This window comes from Passer montanus, unplaced genomic scaffold (genome assembly GCF_014805655.1).
Source record: "Passer montanus isolate IOZ18808 unplaced genomic scaffold, ASM1480565v1 scaffold113, whole genome shotgun sequence".
Classification (NCBI taxonomy): Eukaryota; Metazoa; Chordata; class Aves; order Passeriformes; family Passeridae; genus Passer; species Passer montanus.
This window is the reverse complement of record NW_024357947.1, coordinates 1433538-1458537: the sequence shown is the minus strand read 5'-3', so window position 1 is coordinate 1458537 and position 25000 is coordinate 1433538. Positions and strand designations below refer to the sequence as shown.

General features: G+C 38.3%; 1 protein-coding gene across 2 annotated transcripts in view; it reads left to right on the top strand.

Annotated features, from left to right (window-relative positions):
* Positions 1-25000, top strand: part of ZNF536 (zinc finger protein 536) — a 344241-nt gene that overhangs the window by 50380 nt on the left and 268861 nt on the right. For both annotated transcript variants that reach the window (XM_039696586.1, XM_039696577.1), the window contains exons 2-3: positions 4234-4328; positions 16705-16771. The gene's annotated coding sequence lies outside the window, so the exon portion shown is untranslated. The remainder of the gene's footprint in view (positions 1-4233; positions 4329-16704; positions 16772-25000) is intronic.

Below are 25000 nucleotides of genomic sequence, written 5' to 3'. Positions count from 1 at the left end.
TATCCTATGCTGTGATAGTCCTAATAAGGACAAGTTAAGGTCGTGTTAGTGCCAAAAAACACAGGAAGGTAAAAGCTGCACAAAATAAATGCAAACTGGGGTGTCTGAAGCACAAACAAGTAGGAAAAAACCTAAGGAGCTGAAGAGAGTTGTGCCTCTGATAAAGAACTTTTGCAAATGCCTCAGCTCCCCAGGAGTTAAAAAGGATGTGCATTCCTGTCCTGTTCTCTTTGCTGTCTCTTGCTTGCTTATATCAGGAGGGAAAAATGAGAGCAGTAGTTTGTTGCGTGATCTTGGCAATGTAAAGGATCTTCCCTGAAAGGATGTTAGATCAAACACCACAGATTTGCAGGAGATGTGGACAAATCCTGTCTTGGTTAGATCAGAGTTTTAAAATATTTTGTAGGCAGACAGCTTTATGTATTGGAAACTTCTGAGGGCATGGGCAGGGCACACACACACACAAGGAGGAAGGTCTGTAAATGGGGACTGGTACACGGCTGGGGAGGCTGTGGTGGCACGGGTGGACACCATGCCCCAGCCTGAAAAAAGTGGTGTCAGCTCTCATGTTTTTCGGGAACAGTGGAAAAATACTGAGATTTATTCCAGCATCCTGCTTTAGGGACTGTTTATCTCTCTTCACTTATGCATGTAACTCCCAGTGACACTAACTGGACCCTTCAGGCCCCGCTGGTCCCATCCTGCATTTATGATGAGTGCAGTGCTCACGTGGAGGCCTGGGCAGGGTGTCCTGCACAGCTCCTGGGCTGGCTTTCTGCTGTCATTGAGCCTCTTTCCCTGCCTATCTCTGTCCCCGCATCTCTGATGTGCCCAGGGTGAGAGCAGCTATGCCATGGCAATTCAAGAGGCCCTCACAAAGTAGCTGATAGGGAATAATTATTTAAACATGACACCTCATTCCATCAGAAAGGGTATGCAGTTTGCAGAGGGCCTGAGCCTTGTCTCCTTGAGATTAGCAGGGGTTTAACATCGAGTTGAACAGGAATGGGATGTGCTGCTAAGAGCCACACAATGAAGCCTTTTAGTCTCAGCATTTGGGGGAAAGTCCTGTTGTGCAGAACAAGTCCATGCTCAAGCTTCTGTTTTCCCTTGCTGTGTGTTAGATTTCCATCTGTAACCTGCAGAAATCCTTCTGCCCCTGCTCATCAGTGGGATGAGATTACTTTCTTCCTTTCATGTCTCTAATTCGTTTCAAGGAATGAGCTACAAAAGCATGTTTTAAGAATGAACAGAAATTGTGCTGTCATACCCTAGTTATGTCTCACCACTATTTATTTTTGTCATACTGTTTCTGAAGATTTTTAGGGTCTTTTTCTTCACTGGAAGTGTGCTGGATCACTCACTGAGCCAAGTGCAGCTGCCACAGCAGTGCTGCTGTGGGAAGCTTACTGTAATAAATTGGTCTGTAAGGATTCATGGTGCCGTTTTTTAATGCCAGGGAGTGTATTAGACACTGGTAAACTGGCCCAATTTGACCTAAGTGGAACTGTCTTAATTTGTTTCCAAGCAGCTTGCTGCCTGTACCTTTAAAATATCTGCTTTACATAGTCAGTGTCAAATGCGTTAGAATAATATTAGCACAGGTAAGTAAAATACCTTTTTATAAGGCTTTAAATCATTTCTGCTACAGTTTAATGTGTAAAGCTACAGATTTTCCCAATTTGTTCATGAGGTTATGTATCACAGACCTTAAATCATTTAAGGTTTTAAACCTGAGGGGTTCACTCTCAGTCATGAACTGGAAAGCAGATTGCAAGAGACATTGACATGCTGATCAATGACATGAAGCCTCCAAACAAATCAGTACAGGACTTTAAGAGATGAAGCCTTACTGTGTTCTGTCTGTCATCAGAATTTATAAAGCATCTTAGTGAAAGCCCCTTGAGAATCATTCCTAGAATTTTGCAAGTCATGAGCGTGTATGTAAAAGCTGAATTTTTTTTAAACACAAGTAGCCTTGTAATAGCATAGCAAAAATGTGCTCTGTGATGTTGGTGTAGGAGTACTAAGAACCTGTTTAGTGAGATAACATCTTTTAGAAACCTAACAGTTTATTATCTTTGTTTTTGTTTGTTGGCTTTTACGTTGAATGAGCTGCAAGTAAGCACTAGAAAGGTATATCTTCAAGAATTTAAGACATCAACAAGAGCAGAAATTCGAGACAAACAAGCTGTCACTGTTTTTAGGTAGTGAGCAACTGAAAATGTTGGATGGGACCTATGTTTATCTGCAGCAGTCCAGGAATTTGCTGTTCCTATGTGTTCAAATATAGTAACTGAAATTCCCTTATTTAAATTCTAAAGTGTTATGGGCCTTCATAAATGGGATCTGAATCCTACCTAGATACAATTTCATGTTTAGCAAGACCAAATCTGACGACAAAGGTTTCTTTTACCCAGTTACAAAATGATTTCTTTTCTCTCCAGTCAGCATTGTACGTGCTTCTCTTCACTTTTGCAGTGGTTTTCTTCTCATGTAGCTGGGTTTGCCCACTGATATGGGGTGCTGGGTTGGAGTAATGCCTTGTACCTGCTCACCAGCATTCAGCTCAATAGGAAAGTCTCATGAGAGGACAGACTTTGCTGTTATTTAGAGATAACTGGCAGGTAAAAGAAAACTGGGCATGAGGAGAGAGCAGGGAAGAATGTCTTCCTAGGTATGAGGAACAATGGGAATGGCAAACCAGGTGATTACTGCAGGATAGTTGGTGGTTTGCTGTGGAAATGTGAGTTTTAAAGAAGGGGCTTGAAGCTTGAATTGGAGTAATTCTCCTCTGTCAGAAAAAGTTGTATGGCAGAATTATCACTTGGAAAAGGCTTTGAAACACGTGGCAAAGCCTGGCTCAGGCTGCAAGTGAAGGGGGAAGCAGCAGGATTTGGGAAGCCTTACAGTGAACCATCACAGTGGCAATGAGTAGCCCATGGCTGGCGTGGTGGGAACCACAGGGCAAAGAGGAGGTGGTGTGGACAGAGGGGAAACTGCAGGAGCACTTTGCACTGGATGCAATCCTGACAAGGTGGAGACTGCAGAGACCTTAGAGGATACAAGAGAAGTGTTGTATCAGTACTGCACTAAGGGAGGGCTCTGCTGCTTAGTAGTGAACTTCTGTTCTCAGAATTACTTCATACAATATATTTCCTATATTTTCATCATCAAGAGGAGCCCTCAGAATTGTTGTCTGCCCTTCAAGCCAACAAACAGCCTTGAGCAGCAGTCTGGTCCTGTCGGTGCTGATCGATTTAAACCAAATGCAGTCCCATGACCAAGCTGCTGAATTATTTCCCCCAGAAATGAAGGCTGCAATGTTGTCCACACTGACCAGCACAGCCTGCCGTGGTAGCTCTCAGAGCAGCCAGTGCTTCTCTGGGCAATCAGTGCTGCTAAGGTGGAGCCCTGAGGCTGTGGTGCTTGAGCTGTGGTTTCAGAGCCTGCTCTATGAAAGAGTTTGGTTGATGTTGATGTACAAAGTGTATTATTTGGAAGTGACCTTTAATTTTATTTGTTAGACATTCATAGGAATAAACATAGTTAGAATTCTCAGTCATAAATTCTTCAGATTATAGCTTCAGTGGAGTGAACTTTATTTTGCTCTAAGAACGCCCTTTGTTTTTGTCTCTATTTTGCTTACTAATGTAATGGCCCTAAATTCACTACTGACAAATATCTTGGAAGTATTCTGCTTGGCTTTTACTGCTGGCTCTTATCTGTTTTAAGTAGGGTTTATTAGATGAGATCATCTACAAAGGACTTATTTCTGTTATAAAATGGAATTAAAAAAAAGTAAAAATACAATTAGTAGCTGTTCTCTTTTTACTCAGTTTGAAAGATTAGAATATCAATGTCAAAGAGAATAACTGGGTTTCTGGAGTATGCTATGCAACTTTTGTTTTATCCTGTTTTGTCCTCTTTTGCTGTACTGTCTAGGGGAAAGGATCAGAAGAATTTCATTCTGTTCCTCATCATTATCTTGAGAGGAGGTTTTCCCTCTCCAAACAATCCAGAACTGAAAGAAGTTTTCATTTCCAAATATGAAATGACCACCAAACATGTACATTATAAAAACTAAAAAATAAAATGTGTTAATCCCATTAATATTATAATTCTTAATGCTCTCTGCTGTCCTGTAGATTGCCTGCTTGAGGTAGCATTGTAATATTTTAATGTAAATGTCTGATTCAAGCACTGAGTTTTGACATATTAAATTTCTCACAGGTTTTATTTTTCCAGTTGTGACCTTCAGTACCTATCCTGTGTCTTTTAAGAATTTCCTCATCCAGGGAACAGATTCGTTGGCTTAAGAATAACTGGTAAGAATACTTATATTGTTCTTGTAACGTTTTCTTCTGCTTATAGATCTGAGTCTAGCTTTGTTCTTCCATATTAAAAAATAAAAGTAAAATGGGCTACCTAAATTAGATTTTTAAATCTATTCTTGCATTTTTTTTATGTCTTCAAAAATATTACATCTATGTCTTGCAAAACTTTTTATTGTAGTTCTTTCAGGTTGTAGTGAGCTACAAATAAATTATTTTTTCAAGACAAAATTCTGCTTGGTAAAATCACGAGCATTCATCTTTATGCAGTTGATATGTAATAATTGTGTTGGGGATGAATCATCATTTATTACTTTATCATCAGACTGCTGATTTAAAAAAAACCCATGACACTCCTGATTAAATTAATTTTATCATTTTTTGGTTTTTTTTTCCTCCCGTAAGTTCAATAGAACATCTCATGCATATTATTAAGAACCATATTCTGTTGTGTATTAGCATGAGAAGAACACCCATGAAAATCAGTGGGTGGAGGGGTGTACTACATTGTATATGTGATTTTCCTCTGAGCTATTCCAGTGCAGCAGAAGAAAAGCTCCTGTAAAGTCTGAGAAATCAGCTTGGTGTGGAAATAGGTGTGAAATCAAAACTGGGTTATTTGGCCCTCAGTTTGAAATAAAAGTCTAGCTTCCTAGGAAATAACCAATAATTAATTCCACATTCCACATGCATTAATTGATCCTTAAATCAAAATTTCTGATAGCTTCTGCTCCCAAATCAAATTCTTATGTTATTTCTTTATTTTAATTGTTATACTGGGTTGTCCATTCCTTTTTATATCTTATGAATTAGTAGAAACTCTGTGATTCAGAGGAATTGTGCTGATTTATAGCTGATGTGAGAGGATATCCAGGCATATTAAAGCTTCAGTACTGCAAATGCATAAGCAGGTATTGAATTACTGATGCTAATGGAATTACTCACGTGAGTAAAGTTAAGTAGAGACGTAAGTGTTTTCAGGATTGATGTCTGTACTTATGAATTTATATCATTTAAAAGTATGGCTCACAATTTTTAAAACTTACTAATTGAATGTGAGCTACTGGATTTTATTCTAGACAATTGACTTGAAAAGAATTACAGTGACTTGATTCTAGAATAATTCCATCAGCTTCGGAGAAGATATGTGCATTTTTTAATGCTGTAAATAAGGATGTAGTTTGACCAATTCACTCCACTGATCCCCACTAATATCAGGAAATACTTGCCAGAGTAAAGGAGGAGCACAGGACTGGACAATTAGTGATACAAATGGTTTCAATCAAATGGTTAAATAGCTCAGCAAAGACGTGGTTCGTTTTGTAATAGCATTTGGAATCCAAATAAAACCATCTGAGGGATGTGCTGTTTGTTGTGATGTTAATGCACAAAACAGAAAACTCTCAACATGTCTTGAATTTCAGAGGGGTGTTATGAAGCCATTATGTGTTAAAAATAAAAAAAAAAGGAAAAAAAGGAAAAAATTCCAAGCCCACAAACTTAAAATACGCATGCAGAAGCTCCTACTCAATTCTAATTAACAAAGCTTACCTTTCTCTTGACCATAGAGGTCATCATGTAAACTATTTAAATTGATAGTAATATTATGCAGCACGAAATTAATTTTACATTGTATACAGTTTTTATTGTGACTTTATCTTGTTTCAAAAGTGCTTACTTTCTGATTTTGTGGATATTACTGACTGGATTACTTTTATTTTGGTTTTTACACAACAGTTATATTAGAAATTTGCTGTTTTATTCTTACCTTCTTAGTAAAAATCCTTTTATCACACAATGGGTAATTTATATCCATTACCAGCCCTTTCAATCCTTTTCAGTGGTGCTGTCAGTGCCTTTGGCACAGTAATGATTAATGTGATCTAATAATAGTGTGCCATTATATTACCTTAGTAAAACATGTACCAACATCCTATTCAGATCTACCAAATTCATAGCTTCCTATAATATTTTTGTTGAAAGACAGGATTACTATTTTTCAAAGAGGAATTTTTTTTTTTGCCTTTAACATATTTAATGAAATTCACAATTCTTTGCCATGGTAATCTTCGTGCATGCATTTGGGCTTGATGGGTGAATTTTATATCATTCTGCATTATTATGATTTGTTAGGCAAATTGTTTGACACGTAAAGAAAGATATGCATTACATTGTTTTGCTTTGTTAAGGGTGCATTTTAAGCACTCGGTATCTTCTGATTATTCTGCTGTATTTATCATAGAGGGTATATTTAGATTGCAGTATGCAAGAACAAGTATTTGGGCTAAAATGTGTCTTTTTCTGCATTCTAACCCAGATACTGCCACATTCTGCAGAAGGCAAGCTCTCTGCTCCTCTGCCCAGCAGAACCAGTTTTGGTTACAGTTGCTTTGCTGTGGTGCTTGCTCTTTGGCACTTCCTTGCTTTTTTTCTGCCAGTAGCAATGTGCAGAATGGTGCCCAACTGTGAGCTAGAAACTGGGATTGTGCCTGTAGTTTTCAACCCAAGGTAAATACACCCAGGAGCCAAAGCCACGCGTGTCTGCCCCATACCTGAGTTTCACCCAGATATGGCATTGCTTGACCCCAGGCTCCAGCTGTCAGGTACTGCCAGTTCACCCAAGGGGCAGAGAAATGGTTCAGAGAACACATTTTTTGGTAACAAAACACGCTGGTGGTTGTGGAAGTGCTGGAGTAGTGTGTGTGAGTGACTGCCTTCAGTCAGCCCAGTTAGGCACTGCTGGGAGCCTGGAGGGGTTTGGTGCTGCTCCTGCACCGAGCACTGATTCCTCCAGTCCTCTGCAGCAGGACTTTGCAGGCTTGGGTTCATCTGTTCAATAGTCAGCATGGCTGAAGAGTTGGGATAACACTGCATCCTTGCAAAGCATCTTAAATCTTCATCACCCCAAGATGTCATTATTGCAGTCAGGGAGTCACATACTTAACACTGTCGCAGCAAAATCGAAATGAAACTGCATGTCCACATTTTAACTCTACTTTGTGATGTTTGTTAAATACATAGTCTTACTGTTTCATCACATCACAATAAATAATGAATGAGAAAAATATTTTAATCTTGTCAATACTGGGAATGTCTAAAAACAGGCAACGTGTGTGTATGCATTTATGTGGATTCCTTATTTGATTTAAGCTAAGCGATACAGCTGTAACATGATTTGAAATATGCAATCAATGTAAACGAAGAAAAATATTTTGAATGCAGTATATAAACTGTGTGTTTTTTTAGACATATTTTTAGGAAAAGAAAGAAAGATTATGATTGTCATCCCATGTAACAATAATACTGCCACTGGAAATATATGCAGCAGCTTTATTTTCTGCCACGGTAAAGACAATCTTAAGTCTTGGTCATTTAAATCAAAGGCATTCTCATCTCTTCCACGTAGCTGATTCTTCATGACATAACAAGAAATGAAGGGGAAAATAAAGCCTGAAATCTTGGTTTAGCATTGTATTCAAAAGGCATAAAGAAAGTTCCAAAAGATGCTTCCCTGCTTTTAGTAATAAATAGTTATGTACAAAATAGAAAAGCCTTTTACTGTCCAAAATTAGTTTACTAATGGAGATATAATTATTTAAAGCTCTAACTGAGCTGTACCAGTCTTGAATTAGAGATACCTTAGGTTTGACTGTGTATTGTGCAGATTGCATTGTACCTTACTGCTTTATTACTCCTGCATCCTGCAGTTTTACCAGTCAGAGCCAAGCTGAAATGAAAAATGGTGGCTTTCTGTTTTGGGCTAAGAATAGGGTGGTCAGTGAAAGGTTTCTCCCTCATTTTTCCACATGCAACTCAAAACAGATGTAGTAGACTGTAGAATAGACTTCTCCATGCTCTAAAGCATTTTCAGGGTCTGGTTGGTATTTTTTTTTAAAATATTCTGTTCAGTGAGAGATTCCTGTATGAAGTGCTGGGGGCACCAGGTTCCTCAGGGTTGTTTTATGTCTCTTTCATTGGTGAAGTCAGTGAGTTGGCCAGCCAAGGATTATTTCATCTGCACATCTGTCCCTCTTTATTCTGATGGGACACCTCTGGAGTAGGACTGGTTAGAGGAGGGAGAAGAGGACCCTGATGCAGCTGCACAAGCTGTTAAAGAGCCCCATTACAGTTCACTGCCCTTGTTTGAGCTCCTGCCCGTGGTGCTGTACTGTGATCCTTAACACACTTGGGTAGGTTAGGAAGTGGCTTCTTTTGTGTGACTCTGAAAGAAAGGCCTCCCAGTAAGCAGAGGAAGAAGAATAAAATGAAATTAAAGAATCTTGGCCTAGTCTTGAAAGGTAGAAAAGCACAAAAGGAAGAGTATTTTTGGCTTTTAAGGCTAATTTTCTCTTGTGAAGCCATCAAGTCAATGAGTAGAAGTGGCAACTGGAAGTTCTTGGGTTATATTACTAGCCACTGGATTACTGTGTGACTTTAGTAATGAAACATAAATGTTCTCTCTGTTCCCCAGTGGACATAATACCATTTACCTGTCTCAAAAATGCTTTGTAATTTAATTAACACTTGGAGTGCTCTTTGAGCTCCTTATATAAAAGCAGGCAAAATGAGTCAATTGTTACAGAAATCCCAATTTATCCCCGTTTAAAAAAAATTACACTTTGTCTTGACTTTTTCAAACCTCAGATAATGTTTGATAGGAGTTTTGGGCTTTGTTCTTACTGGTCCTTGGAGTCACTTATTCTTAGTGATTTGCATAGGCACAGTGTAGGTATTACTTTTTTGTTCAACAGAGTATTTTGGTGGATCATAAATTACCAGTCCCTGTGCTGGGAATCTGCTTCTGAGAGTAGCATACATTTTCAGAGGAGAATTTGAGTTGTGCTAGACAAGTTCTTCATTCTTCTTCAGTATATAACTTTCATTGTTTTGGGGGAAAGATTTCTTAATTTTTGGTTGTGCAGTGGATGTAATAGCTTGGTTTTTGTTTGGTGAAGTTATGCTCTATGTTACTGAGAAGCTACATGAGAGAAGTATTGTATTTACAGCTCTTCCACCATGTTTCATTACCACAACCATGTTTCATTACCACATCCTGTCCTGGCCAGATCACTGACCAGTGACCAAACCAACTCCTGTGTAACCATTGCCTGGAAGCATACCCTGATCTGTGTTTGATGGAAATAATTGTATAGATACTTCTGCTTTGTAAGCCAGCTGAGATGTTGTTTTTTGCATCTGTGCTGATGTCCAGTAAAGAGTTTTATTTTTCAGCAGGCAGAAACACTTGCAGCAGGTGAGCTGAATTTTCATCCATCCATGCTTTTCATCTTGTATTTGTAACAGCCAGATCCTTCTCTCAAATCCTAAAGCCCATCTCCTTGTTCTTGGATACCTAATTCATTCTTGCACTTTTTCCTCTGCAGCTTCATGCATTCATGTGGGTTTTGCTGCCTACCCCTTGTTTATCTTTTCAGAAACTGTAGAAACAGCACACACATACCTGGATACAGCTGGGCTCAAAGTGAGGTTCTTGGCAGAAGTCTTTGTTCATACTTTTTCTTCCTTTTAATCTGCTTTCTCCCACTGTCTTATTTTAACTGCTCAAAAGGAGTTTAAACATGCTCCTAGAGAAGGAGATAATCTCCACAAGCATCTTACCACTAGCAAAAATGTGGCACACCTGTTTGCACACAGGCTTGATGAAATATCTCAAAGTTATGCTAAGCAAGTCTGCCATTACCTTCTGGTATTAAAAGTGTCATTATCTTGAAGTTCTAAGTTGCACTCTTTGTGTAACAGCACATAAGAAAACCTATAAGGAAGTTTATATCTTTCTTATTCTTTCCTTCATCTTCTCCAGCAGTTGTTTCAGCAGAACCCTTCTGCTTTTGCTTTGATAATTTAAATAGACAGTCTGATGCAGTTGTGACAAACTGAGGGCTGACTCTCAGCTCTTGTGGAAATCTGGCAAAGTTAGAGTAGCTCAAGTGATCTGCCACTGCTTTTCAAATATTTTAGTGTAATACAAGCTCCATTTATCAGAAACTGTTAATCTTGTTTCTGACTCTAGATCTGACTTTCCTTCTGTACAAATTTGACATTTATTTCACTTTTTAAAGCATATTCTACTACAAAAGAACTGGATAAAAGGGAGAGGGAGATGTGAAGCTTATACCTCTGCCCAGCTGTAGTGCTGGGTAGCAGTGCTGGGAGGAGGTGCAAATGTGCAGTAGCAGCGTGGACACCGGTGCACATGTTCAGGACTTTCCAGGAGCAGCTTGTTTTAAGAACAGGTGAAAGTCTGTAACTCTAACAGTCTAAAGCAGAAGCTCCTCTCCCTTTCTCCCTCATGCCCTTTCCCTGGAACATTACATTTTTTACTGCAAGAGTGGCTGGATAAAAATAGAGCACATCTTAAGGCTCTTAATAGAGATCCCAAGTGTTGCTTTGAATGGACATTGTCCTGTGAGCTCAACAGTAGAGGAAAATTCTTGTGTTCCTTTTCTTTCCTGTGGGTAACTGCACATTTCATAGCTGACCAAATATGCCAAGACTATGGAAACAGAGAAAATGGCAAGATGACTATTTCCCCAAAACAGTAAACACACATTGCAGCCTGGCTTCTTATTTGAGAATGCAAGATTTTACTTTTTGAATAACTACTGTATTTTAACAATAGGCATCAAGTGGTTGCTATGTGATACACAACAGTGTTTTTCATGAACTTTTGGCTGCTGAATAAGCCCAGCAAATATGGGTTCTTACCCTTTTAGTTTTCTGGGTCAATTCATTTTGCACAAAGGAGAGAATGATAATTTGAGTTGTAGGCAGAGAATGTTTTCTTCACATGGTAGCGAAGATGAAAGCTGTTTTTATTTGATTTCTTTTTAAATTAAAAATTATAATTCTTTATAGAGTTACAAATAATTATCTTATTACTAAAGGCATCCCATAAGCATGTTAGAGTCTTTCTCTGTAAAATAATTGCTGATTGTCACTGCAAACTAAAAGTGAGGGAGAGTGAGGGGAAATAAAAATATATATGCAATGTGTATGTGTGGAAGTTATTTTATTTTTTCAAAATGGTATTTGATTGCCTCACAAGTAAAAAATTAGGCAAATGCTATTTGTTAGGTGTTGCTGGCTAATTATAGACCATACAGAGTTGTTTTCTGAACTGCTGTTGTCTAAATGCTCAGCCCTTTCCTGCTTATGGGTCAGAAAAGAGAGTGTCTGTCAGATTTAGCTGGCTACCTGATGGGACACCACATTGAGGGTGCTTTTATGTTCTTATCTTCTGTTCTTCTGTTGTTGGAATCCCATGGAGCAGGATTTCTGCAAAGTGTGGATCTAAAATCTGTGTGAGAGCAGGGGCTGGCACTCAGTAATGGGAGGGGGCAGGTGAGGTGGTGGAGGAGCAGGAGGATGTCACCAGCTCCTGGGAGCACACACAGGAGCAGCATCAATGGCACCTTACATGGAGGGAGGAGGGGACTCCAGAGACAGGGATAAAAGAGAATGTTTGGGATAGGGGAGGAAAGGCATTTGAGTTATCCAAGGGAAGGGAAAGAAATGATTTCTAGCTGTGCAAAGGTACATGAGAACAGGTACCCGTCTCTAGTTTCTCAGTGCTAAAATAGTAATTTAATTGTAATTAGCTCTGGAATAAATACACTCAGGGGCCTATACAGGAAGCTTTTGGCAGAGAAAGAAGGGCTTGGTTTGGAGAAGAGTGAAAGTTGGAAGAGTGCTGCTAAGGACAGCTCCATCATGTTGAAGGACAAAGAGGATGGGGGGAAGGTTTCTCATGCTCTTCTCTGAGGTGTTACTAAGCCACGAGCTGTTCTGTCCTGTAGCAGGTGTGCACAGGCTTTGTTTAGTCTTGCCCAAATTTATGGAGCACAGAGTCTATGTGACACACTCCTCAAGGCTCTGGAGGGCTGAACCATGGACATACTGCTGGCTGTGGCTGGTGTTACCTTGGATTTGGTTTCTCAAGGAAAATACAGCTGTGATTACTCTTCCTTTTGCTGTCTATGTGTGACAGCACCCATCAGTGCTCATCCATCCACTGGAGTGTCACAATGATACGTGTTTGAAAATGACAAAGATGTAAAATTTCATCTGAGCATTGTGGCTATTCATTCTCTAAGGCTCTTTTCTTAGTCCCTCACCATGCTGCCAAAACACAGCTCTAGAGCAAGCTCCAGAAAGGCTCCATTCAAAGGCATCTCTCCTCTCATCTGGACATAGCTTCAATCAATTCTCACAGTGGCTGTAGTTCTCCATTTGTGTAATTTACATAATTCCATTAGGTTGAATAAATTTACACAAATTTGTACCTTCTTCTGCTGAGGAGGTTTGTGTTCATTGTTATTGCTTTGGGGTTTTTTGAGCATAGTCAAGCTCTTTCTGCATGCAGTCACTGTGGCAGATATCAGCCAGCAGAGCACCCATGTTTCACCTTGAAGATTTCCTTACTGAGAAGAATGAAGGAAGTTATAATACATCCCAGGTCACTGCATCCTCACAATGTTCAGGAAACTCTCATCTTCCCTCTGTATCTTCCCATTTGCCCTTCTCTTCTCTATTGCCTCTTTTTGGTTAAGTTCATTCCAAATTCAATTTTGAGGGAAATACCTTTTCTCTTTGGTCTCAGACACAGCAACACCCCTGCCCCACAGATGATAATAGGGATTGCTTACTCAAATAGAAAGAAAAATTCTTTTATGGATGACATTTTTATTTTATTTTATTAGATGTTCCATGTAAAGCATTTATCATTGGAATAATTTTCCCTCTCAAAGTCATATCAGACACAAAGCTGTCTTCAGGGCTATTTCTTCTAGTTCACTGGACAGCTGTTCTGCCTGAAAAGAAAGAAAAGATCATATATCAATCAAAGACTTCAGGAGAATCCTTATGTTCTTTATCTAATAGGAAAATCCTAACTGTGAGTTCTTGATCTTCTGACTTGTGCTTTTTCAGTTTGAAGAACTGCATTGATATATTTTGCAAGTCTATCTGTTGGGTTTATTTTTTAATGTATCTTTTGTGTGTCGTTTTGATGCTAGGAGGGTGTTACAAACTCATCTTCACTGGTGACAGCCACATCATAAGCAAACAGTTTTCTTACCCCTGTAACTCGATTCATCCTCCTCTGAATGTCACTATGGGCAGAAATTAGTGCTGCTTAGCAGAAACAAGGTCCTCATCTCTGCTCTACTGGTGCTGAACTACTGATTTCCAGTGGAAAAAGACTAAAGGGCTGAAAGATGTGCCCAACATGCAGCCTTCTAAACTAGTACAGATATCATTAGTCATCATTCTGCAGTTTTGCAACTCCATTGCAGTGAAATAGGTAACAGGGAATAATTAAAAAAAAAAATTTATTGCTAGATGTACATGTACCCCATTCTGCCATGCTAATTTAATGAAGATTCAAAGTACATTAGAGTTCCTGATCTTTAGAAAAATATTCAGGATACTTTATACAATTTACTAAACAATGTGTATGTACAGTAGCAGAATTGAGATTAGTGTGTGTCCTTTCATCTCTGAGTGTGGGGTGAGACACAGAAGTGAACTTGGATCTCCCTTTCAGCCTAGCACTGATCACCTTCCAGAATGGAAACCACATCCTCTAGGCAGGGATTCCTGGCTGTGTTGTGAGCTGAGTGTCAGAGCATCTTTGCACTGCACAGCTACACTGGAACCAGGCTGGAGGCTGACTTGGAGACACAGGAGCCCAAGGGAACTATTAACCAAACTTGGATATTTTTGTGCATGGGAAAAAGAAAGGCAAACTCAGCTCCAAGAAGGTTTTTGTGTGCACCTGTTGGTGCCCTTTAAAGCAGTCTGTTACATGCTCATGCTATGTTGGCATTCGATGGCATCTTCAGAGCCCAGACAATGGCATGTGGGGCTCAGCAATACAAAGATTTGCAGTGTTTTGATGTGTTCTGCTGAAAGAGACCCTCTGTTCTCTCAGCCAGCAGACCTTGACTTTGGTAAGGCTTTGCAAGGGCTGTCTGGCCTGGATTCTTTATGTAGGATTGCAAGCAAAATTAAGGCATGACGCAGCTAATTATGCAGTGGAAAAGAGGTATGAGAAAGGAAAGATGTGCCAGCATAATTGCTGTAAATTCTTGTATTTACATATACTTAAAGTCGTCCTGATCCCAAATTTCCCAAAGCAAATGAATTTATTGATTCTAAGCAGATCTTGGATCATATCGCTTGCCACATTGGATCAGAATATTGGGCCATCAAGTGCCATTGATTATGACCAGGAGCAGAAGATTTAGAGCAAAAGGCAAGAAACCTGTGATCAGTCATTGTAGAATAAGTCTCCTTAAGGATGCTGTAATTATAAGCAGGATGCATGGCCAGTGTGCAAACTGTGATAGCTCCAAACAAAGGGAAAACAATTGGGATGATTTAATTCTCTTTTGCTTTGAACTAAAAAAAAAAAAGAAATCAGTTTTATTTAATCAATAGACTCTAGGGTTTGATGTATGGATGAAAACTTACAATCAGTGGAATAATACTTCTGGTTAAGCACTTCTCATCAGGAACTTGTTTGACCTGTGAGCTGCTTCATTTTTTAAACTTAGATGTCTCTATTATGGAACTTCTAAAGATTGTTGCAGTGCCAGTATGGGGAATGTGTGTGTGCTTTAATACGGATGCATCTTGTAGGAGAGGAGATAAACCTTTTTCTTTGTACACAGACACATACATGATTTATCAAACATATTGTATTACTCTGTCTTTACAGTAAAACGTACAGTGGATGTGAATTACTCTATCTGTGAAGGATTAGAAACCCTGATGTTCTGTCTTGTATTCAAGAAGAGGATTACTCTGCAGATAACGTGCAGATAATTTACTTTTAGTGAGGCAGTGCAGTTTAAGGACCGAAAAATCAACTTTCTTGAGGCAAAAGGAGTAGGAATTGGTGTGGAAAAATATAGGGTAGTTGACCACTCATGGACATTTCGAGAGAACATCAGAAATATATCATTATATATTTATTGAACAATTGTCATTTCCATCTTCCTAAAATGGTCTTTTGATTAAAAAAAATTAAAAATATGTTGTAAATGCCGAGTACCTTGAAATTCACCAATTTTGTTGCGTGCATTGGCATGATTGGCAGCATTACATGCCAACAGCTCATTTGAATATGAAACATCTGTACATTATTATTTAGGGATTTTTCATCTGTTGATTTTAGAAATGAGGATTTTATGAGTCCTTGCATGCATAATTGTGTGTTACTTACATACAGAAGCCGTCAGTAATGAAAGAATTGGCCGAAAACATACTGTATATGGTTTTGTGATTAAGATAGGAAATGCAGTGTATGAAGAAATACAATATGCACTGCATTTGATTTTAGGTGTGGCAGCAGCAATTATGATTTTGTAACAGTGGAAGTAACATGACAGTTCAAAAGCACAGTGAGAAGATTATGCTTTCTTATACACAGCAGTATAAATTCTTAAAAAAACAATGTAATTTTTACATTTTTCACTGGAAATCAACATAATCCAATTTAGAACAATTTATTCTCAACAGGTATGGTAAAAAAAGATATATCATTCTGGAGCGTGGTATAATACATTAATTTTTATGAGTGAGTTATGAAGATGTACAACTCAGGACCTAGGATAAACATCATATTCCTTAATTAATCCATTACATTATGGCACATATGTGTCACTTTTATTACCCTAAAATGAAAAATGTTGGGGAAAGAAAAAAAGCCTGTTTTTTCTCTGTATTAGAAAACCTTTCTTCTAAAATCATAAAAACATAAAATCGAATGCAGCAAACACTATTAATGAGTTAAACATCTAAATTCCTTGAAGACTTGTAAGATAAAGAGTCATCATCTTCTGGTAATTGTTCAAATACATTCTTAGCTCAAATATATTAAAGCTTCTGCATGCAGTTTCTATATGTTTAAATGAATCCAGACAAATTCCAGCTAGAGAATGCTGGTGAAGCTGTGATTGAGCAACAATATAGGAACATAGTGGGAAATAAAGAAAAAAAAAAAGTCATCTGTCCCAAAATACATTGATGTAGATTCTTATGAAGAAGCCACCCATAGAGATCTACAATGAACTTTTCTGTCGTATGGATCTTATCCTAGCCAAGATTCTCCCTTCTGCTCCAGCACAGATCTCCTTTAATCTGGTGATTTTTTTTTTTTAGTGGATAGGAAACTCATAATTTCCAGAGGAAGGGTGGCAAAATGTCCTCTTTGCCCGAGTGCTCTGGCCTCATGTTAGGAAGTTTGTGTCTGAGTGTGGGTGGGTATCACATTTTAACCACAGAGTTTTATTTACAGATTGTAATGTATATTAGACTTGTAATTTTGAATATTTTGTATTTGCAGCAAAGGGTCTACAAGAGCATTGGTCACCCATTGATTAAAGAATTAGATCTCACCACACTCCAGCCAGGTAAGTTGTATCAGCTCTGCAGCTCCCAGTACCTGTGCTTTGGGAAGGTGGGTGATTTTCTAAACAGCAGTCACTGCCAGAGCTGTCCAGGGCATGGCTTGGAACAGACACCAGATCTCCCTCAGTTCCTGGTCAGAGACTTTTCAATGCAATTTATCTCTTTGGTTATCTAATGTGGGAGCTGTTTTCCCAAAATGTGGTATTTCAGTTGTATCTAAATGCTGGTGCTGAAACAATGACTGCATCTTGTCTACTGCAGTGTATTGGAACTTCCTAGTATCAAACCCATAAGATTGTGAATGTGTGCTTTGTGAGCCCAAGAGCAAACGATCTTTTACATATCTATGTGAATGCATTTTCACGTGATTTTACAATGCTAGGTTATCTGTCACTATTTGTCATTTCTAAAATCTGATACTAATAGAATTTAGTTTTTGTCATTTTACATTAAAATAAGAAAAGACATAAGACAACACAAACCAAAACACTATTAATGAAAAAACCAAATTAGAGATTATTGTGTATTGAAGACATGAAATTTAATACAAATTAGCACAATACAAAGAAATATGTTTTTCTGCTATCTCAGTACTAGAAGAATAGCTCTGCTTTTCTCCATATGTCTGTGTCACCAGGTTGTTATTTCTTTTGTTTAGTCACATAATAGAATGCGTTGAGACATATTATACTCAACTTGTGTAACAGCCTACAAATACTGATTGCAGTTTGAGCTTGTTATGGAAAAGTATTGCCCTGTGGATTGAGAAAATGACCAACAGCGGACTATAATCTATGAAGCTGAGAGTAAAATTGCCAACTAGAGGTCATTTTTCAAACCAAGGGGCAATAGTTTTCTACTATAAACTGAATATTACAGTCAGTATATGTTTTATTAAACCATTTCAGAAACTTGGGAGCAGTTTCATTTAAACTTCTTGCTTGATGTGGCTCAGAGAACAGGCCCAGGGCAGCCCACAGAAGAGGCCTAGTGCAGTCTGTATAATAAATATTCTGTATACTCAGTAATTATGAAGGCTTTAGGGTCTTTACTGTGAATGGCCATATCCTGCCACCATTCTGAATCCTTAGCAGCAATTGAAGTCATTAAGATTTGTGTATAAAAATGAGTGCAGGCTGCTGTTTCTCACTGTAATACTGTGACAAACTAGAGTCCAACTATATAGAAAAGCCAATTATGGCTATTGCAGTCTAAAAGATTAAAAGGAAAATGCCTTTCCTCCTCCATATTCTCTTACTGTTTTTCTCCCCTACTGAAGTATGGAGATGATGGCACTCATACAGGGGTGACTGCTTAGTGCCTTAGTCAGTAAGAGGATTTCTACTCTGGAATCACACAAATGACAATAAACATGTGTGGGCAAAGTGAAGCCTTTAACCTCTCCTATAACACACCTTGCTTATCCATTAGAGGGTTCTGCCACCCTGTGCCTGGGAACAGAGGTGTTTTCTGCAGCCATTGCCTTGAGTAACTCTTAAATGTTAATATGTTTTCAGTACAAAACCCTCAGTGGACTTCAGGTTTTAAGAAGAGTGATGGGGAGTTCCAGCTTTTCTGTAAAATAGGGTACAAAGATATATCAGAAGGACCACAGTGGCTTGGGCAGAAGGAAGTCAAACAAAATATTTCACTTTTTCCTTGAGAATTCTTGATAAAAATAATCTTGTTTGGAGCTCCTTGTGGGACTTCTCCTTAGCTTCTTTTGTAAGCCTCAACATCAATTTGTCTGCCTTGTGGGATTTCTGATTTTCTATTTTGGGGCAAAGCTCAGAGCCTAATCCTGGTTTTGTGGCATAACCATATCACAGACCAGTACTACTGTCTTGTTCACAGCACACATATTTAAATTTCTTCATGCCTAAGATGGAAATTCACATGTCACAATCATGCCTGTAAATTGTGTGTTCCCATGACCATAATTGGAGATTTCTATCTGTATTTGCCAGATTATTGCATAGTTACAGCTATAGCATGGGCAAATTAGGAGCAAAATATGGTTTTCTACTCAGAGTTTTTAAAAGCCAGACCTTACATCCATATGGATGTATATATTATACAGACACAGACATAATTTTCAAATGGTCATAATTTTAAAGGTCTGCATAAAACTTCACCTCAGCAAGGGTGATGGATTAGAGTAATAAAAAATGGAGCAGCAAAAGTCCTGTTGTACATCTAGTCCATCTTCTTGACATTACAGGATTGTTCCCTACAGGGTACTTGCTGATACTTTGTCCAGGGCAGGTTTAAATGTCCCAATCAGTGAAGTTCCCACTAAAGTTTGACAGGCATAATTCAAAGGATATTTTCCTGACCCTCTATCTTAAATGGAACAGTTTACCATGATATGTTGGTCATAACTTCAGGGACCTGTCCTGTGTGTTTCTCCTTGGTGCTTCCAGGCTTCCAAATATTTGCAGAAAATCTCCATAAATTACTTTGGTATTGACCATGCCATTTTCTCTCATTCTCCACCTAACACTGTCACTGGGCAAATTGTGAGGGTTTTTAAGACTGGTCCAAATGAAAATAATGCTGTTAATTTAGTGCTGCATGTATTGCCTAATATATACACACATATATACGATTATGCATCTAGTCTGTGTTCATTTCTAGGAGGATGTTGTTTAGAGGACTGTCTGATTGTATTGGGCTTCTGCAAACATATAATTAATCTCATTTTTAGCAATGCTTAGCTCCAAGCTGATGGTGTAGAAATATAGGGTTATTAGTTTCTAGAACATTTTTATTATGCACTTTCTATTTTGATTGACAACTATTAATATTTTAAAATGACAGAACTAAAACTTATGCTGCCAGATAGCATCAAATGTAATGTATACTAAGTAAACAGAAGCATGTGAGCAGGATAATATTTATTGTATAGTTACACAACAATGTGTAAGAGACTAGAGAGAGAATTATTCTTCAAGAGGGATATTTGATATTTTACGCTCTTTAGAAATACAAACATAGGACTGAACTTTGTACCCCATTTCCTCAGGGTAGCATGCAGATTTTATCATCTATCTTGGATGGGTTGTTCTTGAAAGCTTTCATTCTTCACCTTCCTTTCTCTCAAATTGTCTGTATAGAGACATGGGGAGAAGATCCTTCCAAGATGAATTTTATGGCTCTTCTGCTTTACCATTTGATGGTTTTCTTGTAGCTCCAGCTGAAATTTCTGTTGAATCCTTTTCCTTGAAAGAAAACTGTCCTTGAGAGCTTGACTGTCCAAGTCAGATCCTGTTAGGGAAGAGGCACAGTAAGGAGTGTTATGCAGTAGAAAATTCATGAGGAGAAGGATTGTAGCCACTGTGCCCAAGTTAGGTTGCAATTTCTCATTTGGAAAAAAAAAATAGCCAAGTAAATAGTCATTTTGTCTTTAGAACAAAAGGAATAGTTACTATGAAGTATATGCAAATTCCCATGTATTTCTAGTGAATATTTAATATGAAGCAGTTAGAAGCAGGGCAAGAATTACATAGCTTTAAAAAAAAAAAGAAGCCAAATGGAGAGGCTCCCATTTTCATGACACAATTCACCCGTCTAAGAGTACTTATGGAATTCAAGTTAACAGGAAGGAGCTGGAATGTCCAGAACCTGGTTCAGGAGGTTGTTCTTAGGTCTGTGTGCCTCGACTGCCATGCTGGAGCCAGGCCTGGCTTTAGAATGGGATGGCAGAGATGTGCATCTCCTGAAAATACATACCAACAATTCAAACTAAATGAATGAAGATGTAAATTCTTGTGCTGTGTTAACAAGTAAATTGATAAAACTAGCATTCATCAATAAGGAGGAAGACTTTGGGGTCTTGTTTTTTGTAAAATAATTTCAGTGTGCATCCTTCAGAGCAAAAATTACTCAGCCTAGTTTTACAGAAGTTTGCCAGGCACAGAATATATTACGCAGAAGTACCTGGTTTATCTTGTGTAGTGAAGGGAATAAAGCTGTGTTAACCTTGTGCTCTATCTGTACTAACTTTTCCTAATGTAGATCTAGCTTGATTATTTCAGTGAAGTACCATGTGTACCTATCTTTAGCAGAAGAAACTCTAAGAGGCATCTCTTAAATTATTTTCAATTCAAATTTTTTTATGAATGATGAAGAGTAATCACTTGTGTCCTTTGCCCACCACCAAAACAAGTAGCTGTAAAATCACGAGATAATATCATTAGGCAGTTGGTTTTGACAAAAAAAGATTAACTGGAGAAGAGAAGGAGAGTCAATGGGGTTGATATATTTCACATTTGTTTACTGTACTAGGTAAATGACTTTTTCACTCATTGAGACAAAAAGTATCCATGTGTGAGGTGTTTTAATTTTTCCCTGAATGTGCCTTTACCTACAATGCCTGTCTCCTACTGGGGTTGTTGGGCAGCACTTTTAAACAGTTGCAGTTTCTACCTGCAATTAAAATGTTAAACATAAGATTATATATATATAAAATACCTGGTCACCCAGCATTTATTATTAACTGTTTAGTGAAGTTCTGCATTCATTCCTTAAATACAGCACATCATGTTTTATTGTTGTTAAATTCTCTTTTGGATTACAATCTTCTCTTCTCTTAAGTGTACGTGGTTGACTGCTGCAGCATTCATCCACTGTGCCTTCTGCACTTCCTTCAGCTTTTCCATTCCTTGCAAGTGGTTTTCCTATTGACTTGTGCTTGGCATCAGGTTGATGCCATTAGCAAAAATACCAGTCTTAAAATGTTTATTATGAATCTGGATTGGTGAGGGAATTGCAGGGGCTTGCGGAAGCACAATTTGGGAATAGTAGTTCCTGTCGATCAAGGCAATGTGTCATCGTGCCTGATGTGCTTGTGAATTGTTATCAATCCTGTTACCAATTTCTGTCTAATCCCTCCTTGTCCATCTGTGATGCTTATGGTTCATCTCTTCTGGGCATTAATATTCACGTTTCAGAATGATACATCTAATGAGCAACCTCACTTCGGGGGAACCGTGCCATGTTGTGATGGAATAAAGTGTCATGATGTCTTAGGTAAATAAGCCAATTGGTCTGGGAAGAGGAAAAAAACTTCATCTGGCAGAAAAAAAATAAGAGGAAAAGCTGTTGGGATATGACTCCTACTGAAATGAGGGTGCTACCCAGCAGAATATACATGAAGAAAAGTGCCATCACAGTGTAATTAAAGTAAGGATGGTTGGGAACATGTAAAATGCCTTTCAGGTAGCATTTTTGGATTTTGCCAAAGTCATGGTTCCTGTAAACTTCTCTACGATAGTCCAGCCCAGTGCAAACTGTAATGTTTTGTTCTCAGATTTGGGAAGAATTGCGTCAGAGATGTTACTCATAAGGGTCTTAACTGCAGTCTTAGATCACCAGGGTCAGGATTTCAATGCCAGTACTGTTCCCATCTGAGCATCTCCTTTGTCTCCTGTAATGTAAATCCTATCCTCAAATGCTTCTGTAGGGTTGGCACTGATATTCAGTGGGAGCAAAGGCATCAGAGATCAGATGGAAAATATGTATATACTGCATCTGTGTATTGTATGTGGCAGCCAGGCAAAGTGATGGAGCAACACTTTAAAATAAACAGGATCTTTATTATACAGTCAAGTGGGGAAAAAGTGGATGTTTCTATTTATCAGTTGGGTTTTTTTTTTTTGTCTTGGGTGTTTCTATCTTTGACTGATACAAATATTTTGGAATCTAAACATATCTCTGCAATACTGTTGTGTCTTTGTTCTGGATTTCTTTCATCTTAACTTATCAACACAGTATATGAGCCATTTTATCCTACAGTGTGATCATCATCCTAGTGTGTATTTGCTCATTAATGTCAGGTTAAGATCTAAAGAAATACGAAAGTAGGAGTGAAATTTCTTTCTTTTTTTTTTTTTTTTTTTGTTTTGTTTGTACTAATCTTTTATACTAATAATGATGGAAAAAGGAAAAACTGTGCTGTGGCTTTAGCTAAAGAAAGCATATACACATTTTCCACAAGCGCTATTGCTTCCAGACTTGGGTTGGCTTAAATATTAGAACTCAAACATGATTTTAAAACAAAAACTGTGATCAAGTCTCTCTTTGGGGTAGGGACTAATTGGTTTGGTATTTAGAAATAATTGAAATATCCTAATAAAATATGCAGTAGAAATAAATGTATATGAAATGCACATTCTAATATTTATATTTTTTCACTGAATAGATTTTTTTCACCCATATCCTTTGCATAAGTTCATGAAAAGTTGGCAAGGTCTGTTTTTTTATACACCTGATGTATATGGTGAAGAAATTTTAAAAAGAGAAAGTACCAATGAAAGAATGTAAGAGCTAATAATTTTTTTAAAAATTGCTGTTTGCTGCTAATGGGACACGCATTTGTTGCACAGGTTGTCTTCTCTCTTTTCCTTTTTATTTTTTTCCCCAAAAATTTACCCTAAGAGTGTTTTCAGTCAGCTTTTGCATTTCTAAAAAATATAGAAACAAAACTAAAACAGCTTTCTGATTTCCAGTTAAAAACCCGAAATTTTCTGGAAGGGTACAGACAGAAGAAGGGGAGAGGGATGTGGGAGTGGGCCAGGCAGGCCACAATTTACACACTGGGTGTGTAATATAAGGTGTTGAAAATTCTCACAGCTGGAGCCGGCTCCTGTGCACTAGCTAAGGAGAAGAATTGTTCTGATCTTGGTCGTATGTGGCAAAAACTGTCCCAGGAGCAGCTCTGGGTGCGTGGTTTGCAGAGGGGAACCCACAGCAGAGCCCCACGGGGAGTGGTGGGGAATGATCCTCGTGCTGACAGCAAGGGTCAGAGGAGGTTCCCCAGCTGAGCGAAACCCGAAGCACAAGATCTAGAAGTGAGTGATTCCTTTGTTATTTTGGGGAGCTCAGCTGCAGGCTGAGGGTGTTGGATGGACCAGGCTCCTTCAGAGCTACTCCTCATGCCCCACCCTCCACCTGAGCCATCCAGCCCTTAACACTGCTTGTTTTTATTCCTCAAAGTCATTCTTTCCTTTTGTGGGGACACATCACCGTCCACAGTCTCATAAAAACAAGCACTTAAGAATATGCTTTGTCTTGAAAACTTTTTAATTTGATTGAGATGATTTCGAACATAAAATATATTTTCTGAAGTTTGCAGGGGTGGGTATGCAAATGTTTTGATGGAGTTGAAATGCCTGGTTTACATCTGATTATTTCACATGGTTAGGCTATATTGTAATAAAGCATACTAAAACATAAATGACAGAATTTAAGAACAGTGTTTTGACTTTCCTAAGGTAAATGTTTTCACATTGCATTGTCAGTTTTGGCCTGTTTTGGGTTGAAACCAAATCGTCTGCTGAAAGTTTCATTTTTAACAGATTTACCTATGCTAATGAGTTTAGCAGCTCTGGCTCTTTCATATCAGTCCTTCCTGAGAATCACCATGTCTGCCTGTACTTGTTGCTTTATTATTTTTCAGAGCTGTCAGTTTTCAGTCCTCTTCAGACTCCCTCCCCTGTCGCAGGAGGCACAGAGGTCTTTTTACTGCATTCAGAGTATGAGACACAAAGAAGCCCACAGTCTAGTTACTGAACTAGGTTTATTGCAGTTAGTTGGCATTGTAGGGCACATTCTTCTCAACATCTTGAAGCTTTTAGCAAGTCTTTTCTCTTATTTGAAAACTGACACAGTTTGGCTTCTGTTTATGAAGGAGTCACAGCCCTGCAACACTGATTTGTGCTTGCCTAGCTCTGTTCTAGTGTGCTTTCAGTAACATGGCAATCCTGTGTGAAACCTTGCAGCTCTATTTACTACATCAAGCTCAGCAGCAGGCAGTGCTTGAATTTGAGTAAAACTTGTGGCAGAAAAGTGAGAAGAGATTGAAGGCAATTTTTGAATATATTTCTGTACTCTCCTGTTTATGTGTACATTTAAGTTTATAGTAATATTCTTTATTATTATAACGCAATGTGTTAAGACTTGCTGGATTTCTCAGCTTTATGGATCAAAAGACCTCTTTATTGACAGGCATTGTCAATGCAAATTTTCTCAGATCACCAGAGTACTTTATATCAAGAGACTGACCCTCCAGCCTTGGCACTTATGCTAAAAATAATAATTTATATACTAATTAAGGTAGTACTGACTTTTAATGACAGTTTGCATCTGTTTTTTAATGCATGTTAGTATATGAGACTAACTTTTTGCACAAACTCTCTGTGCTGTGTAACCTGTCTCCCTGGAAATAACAC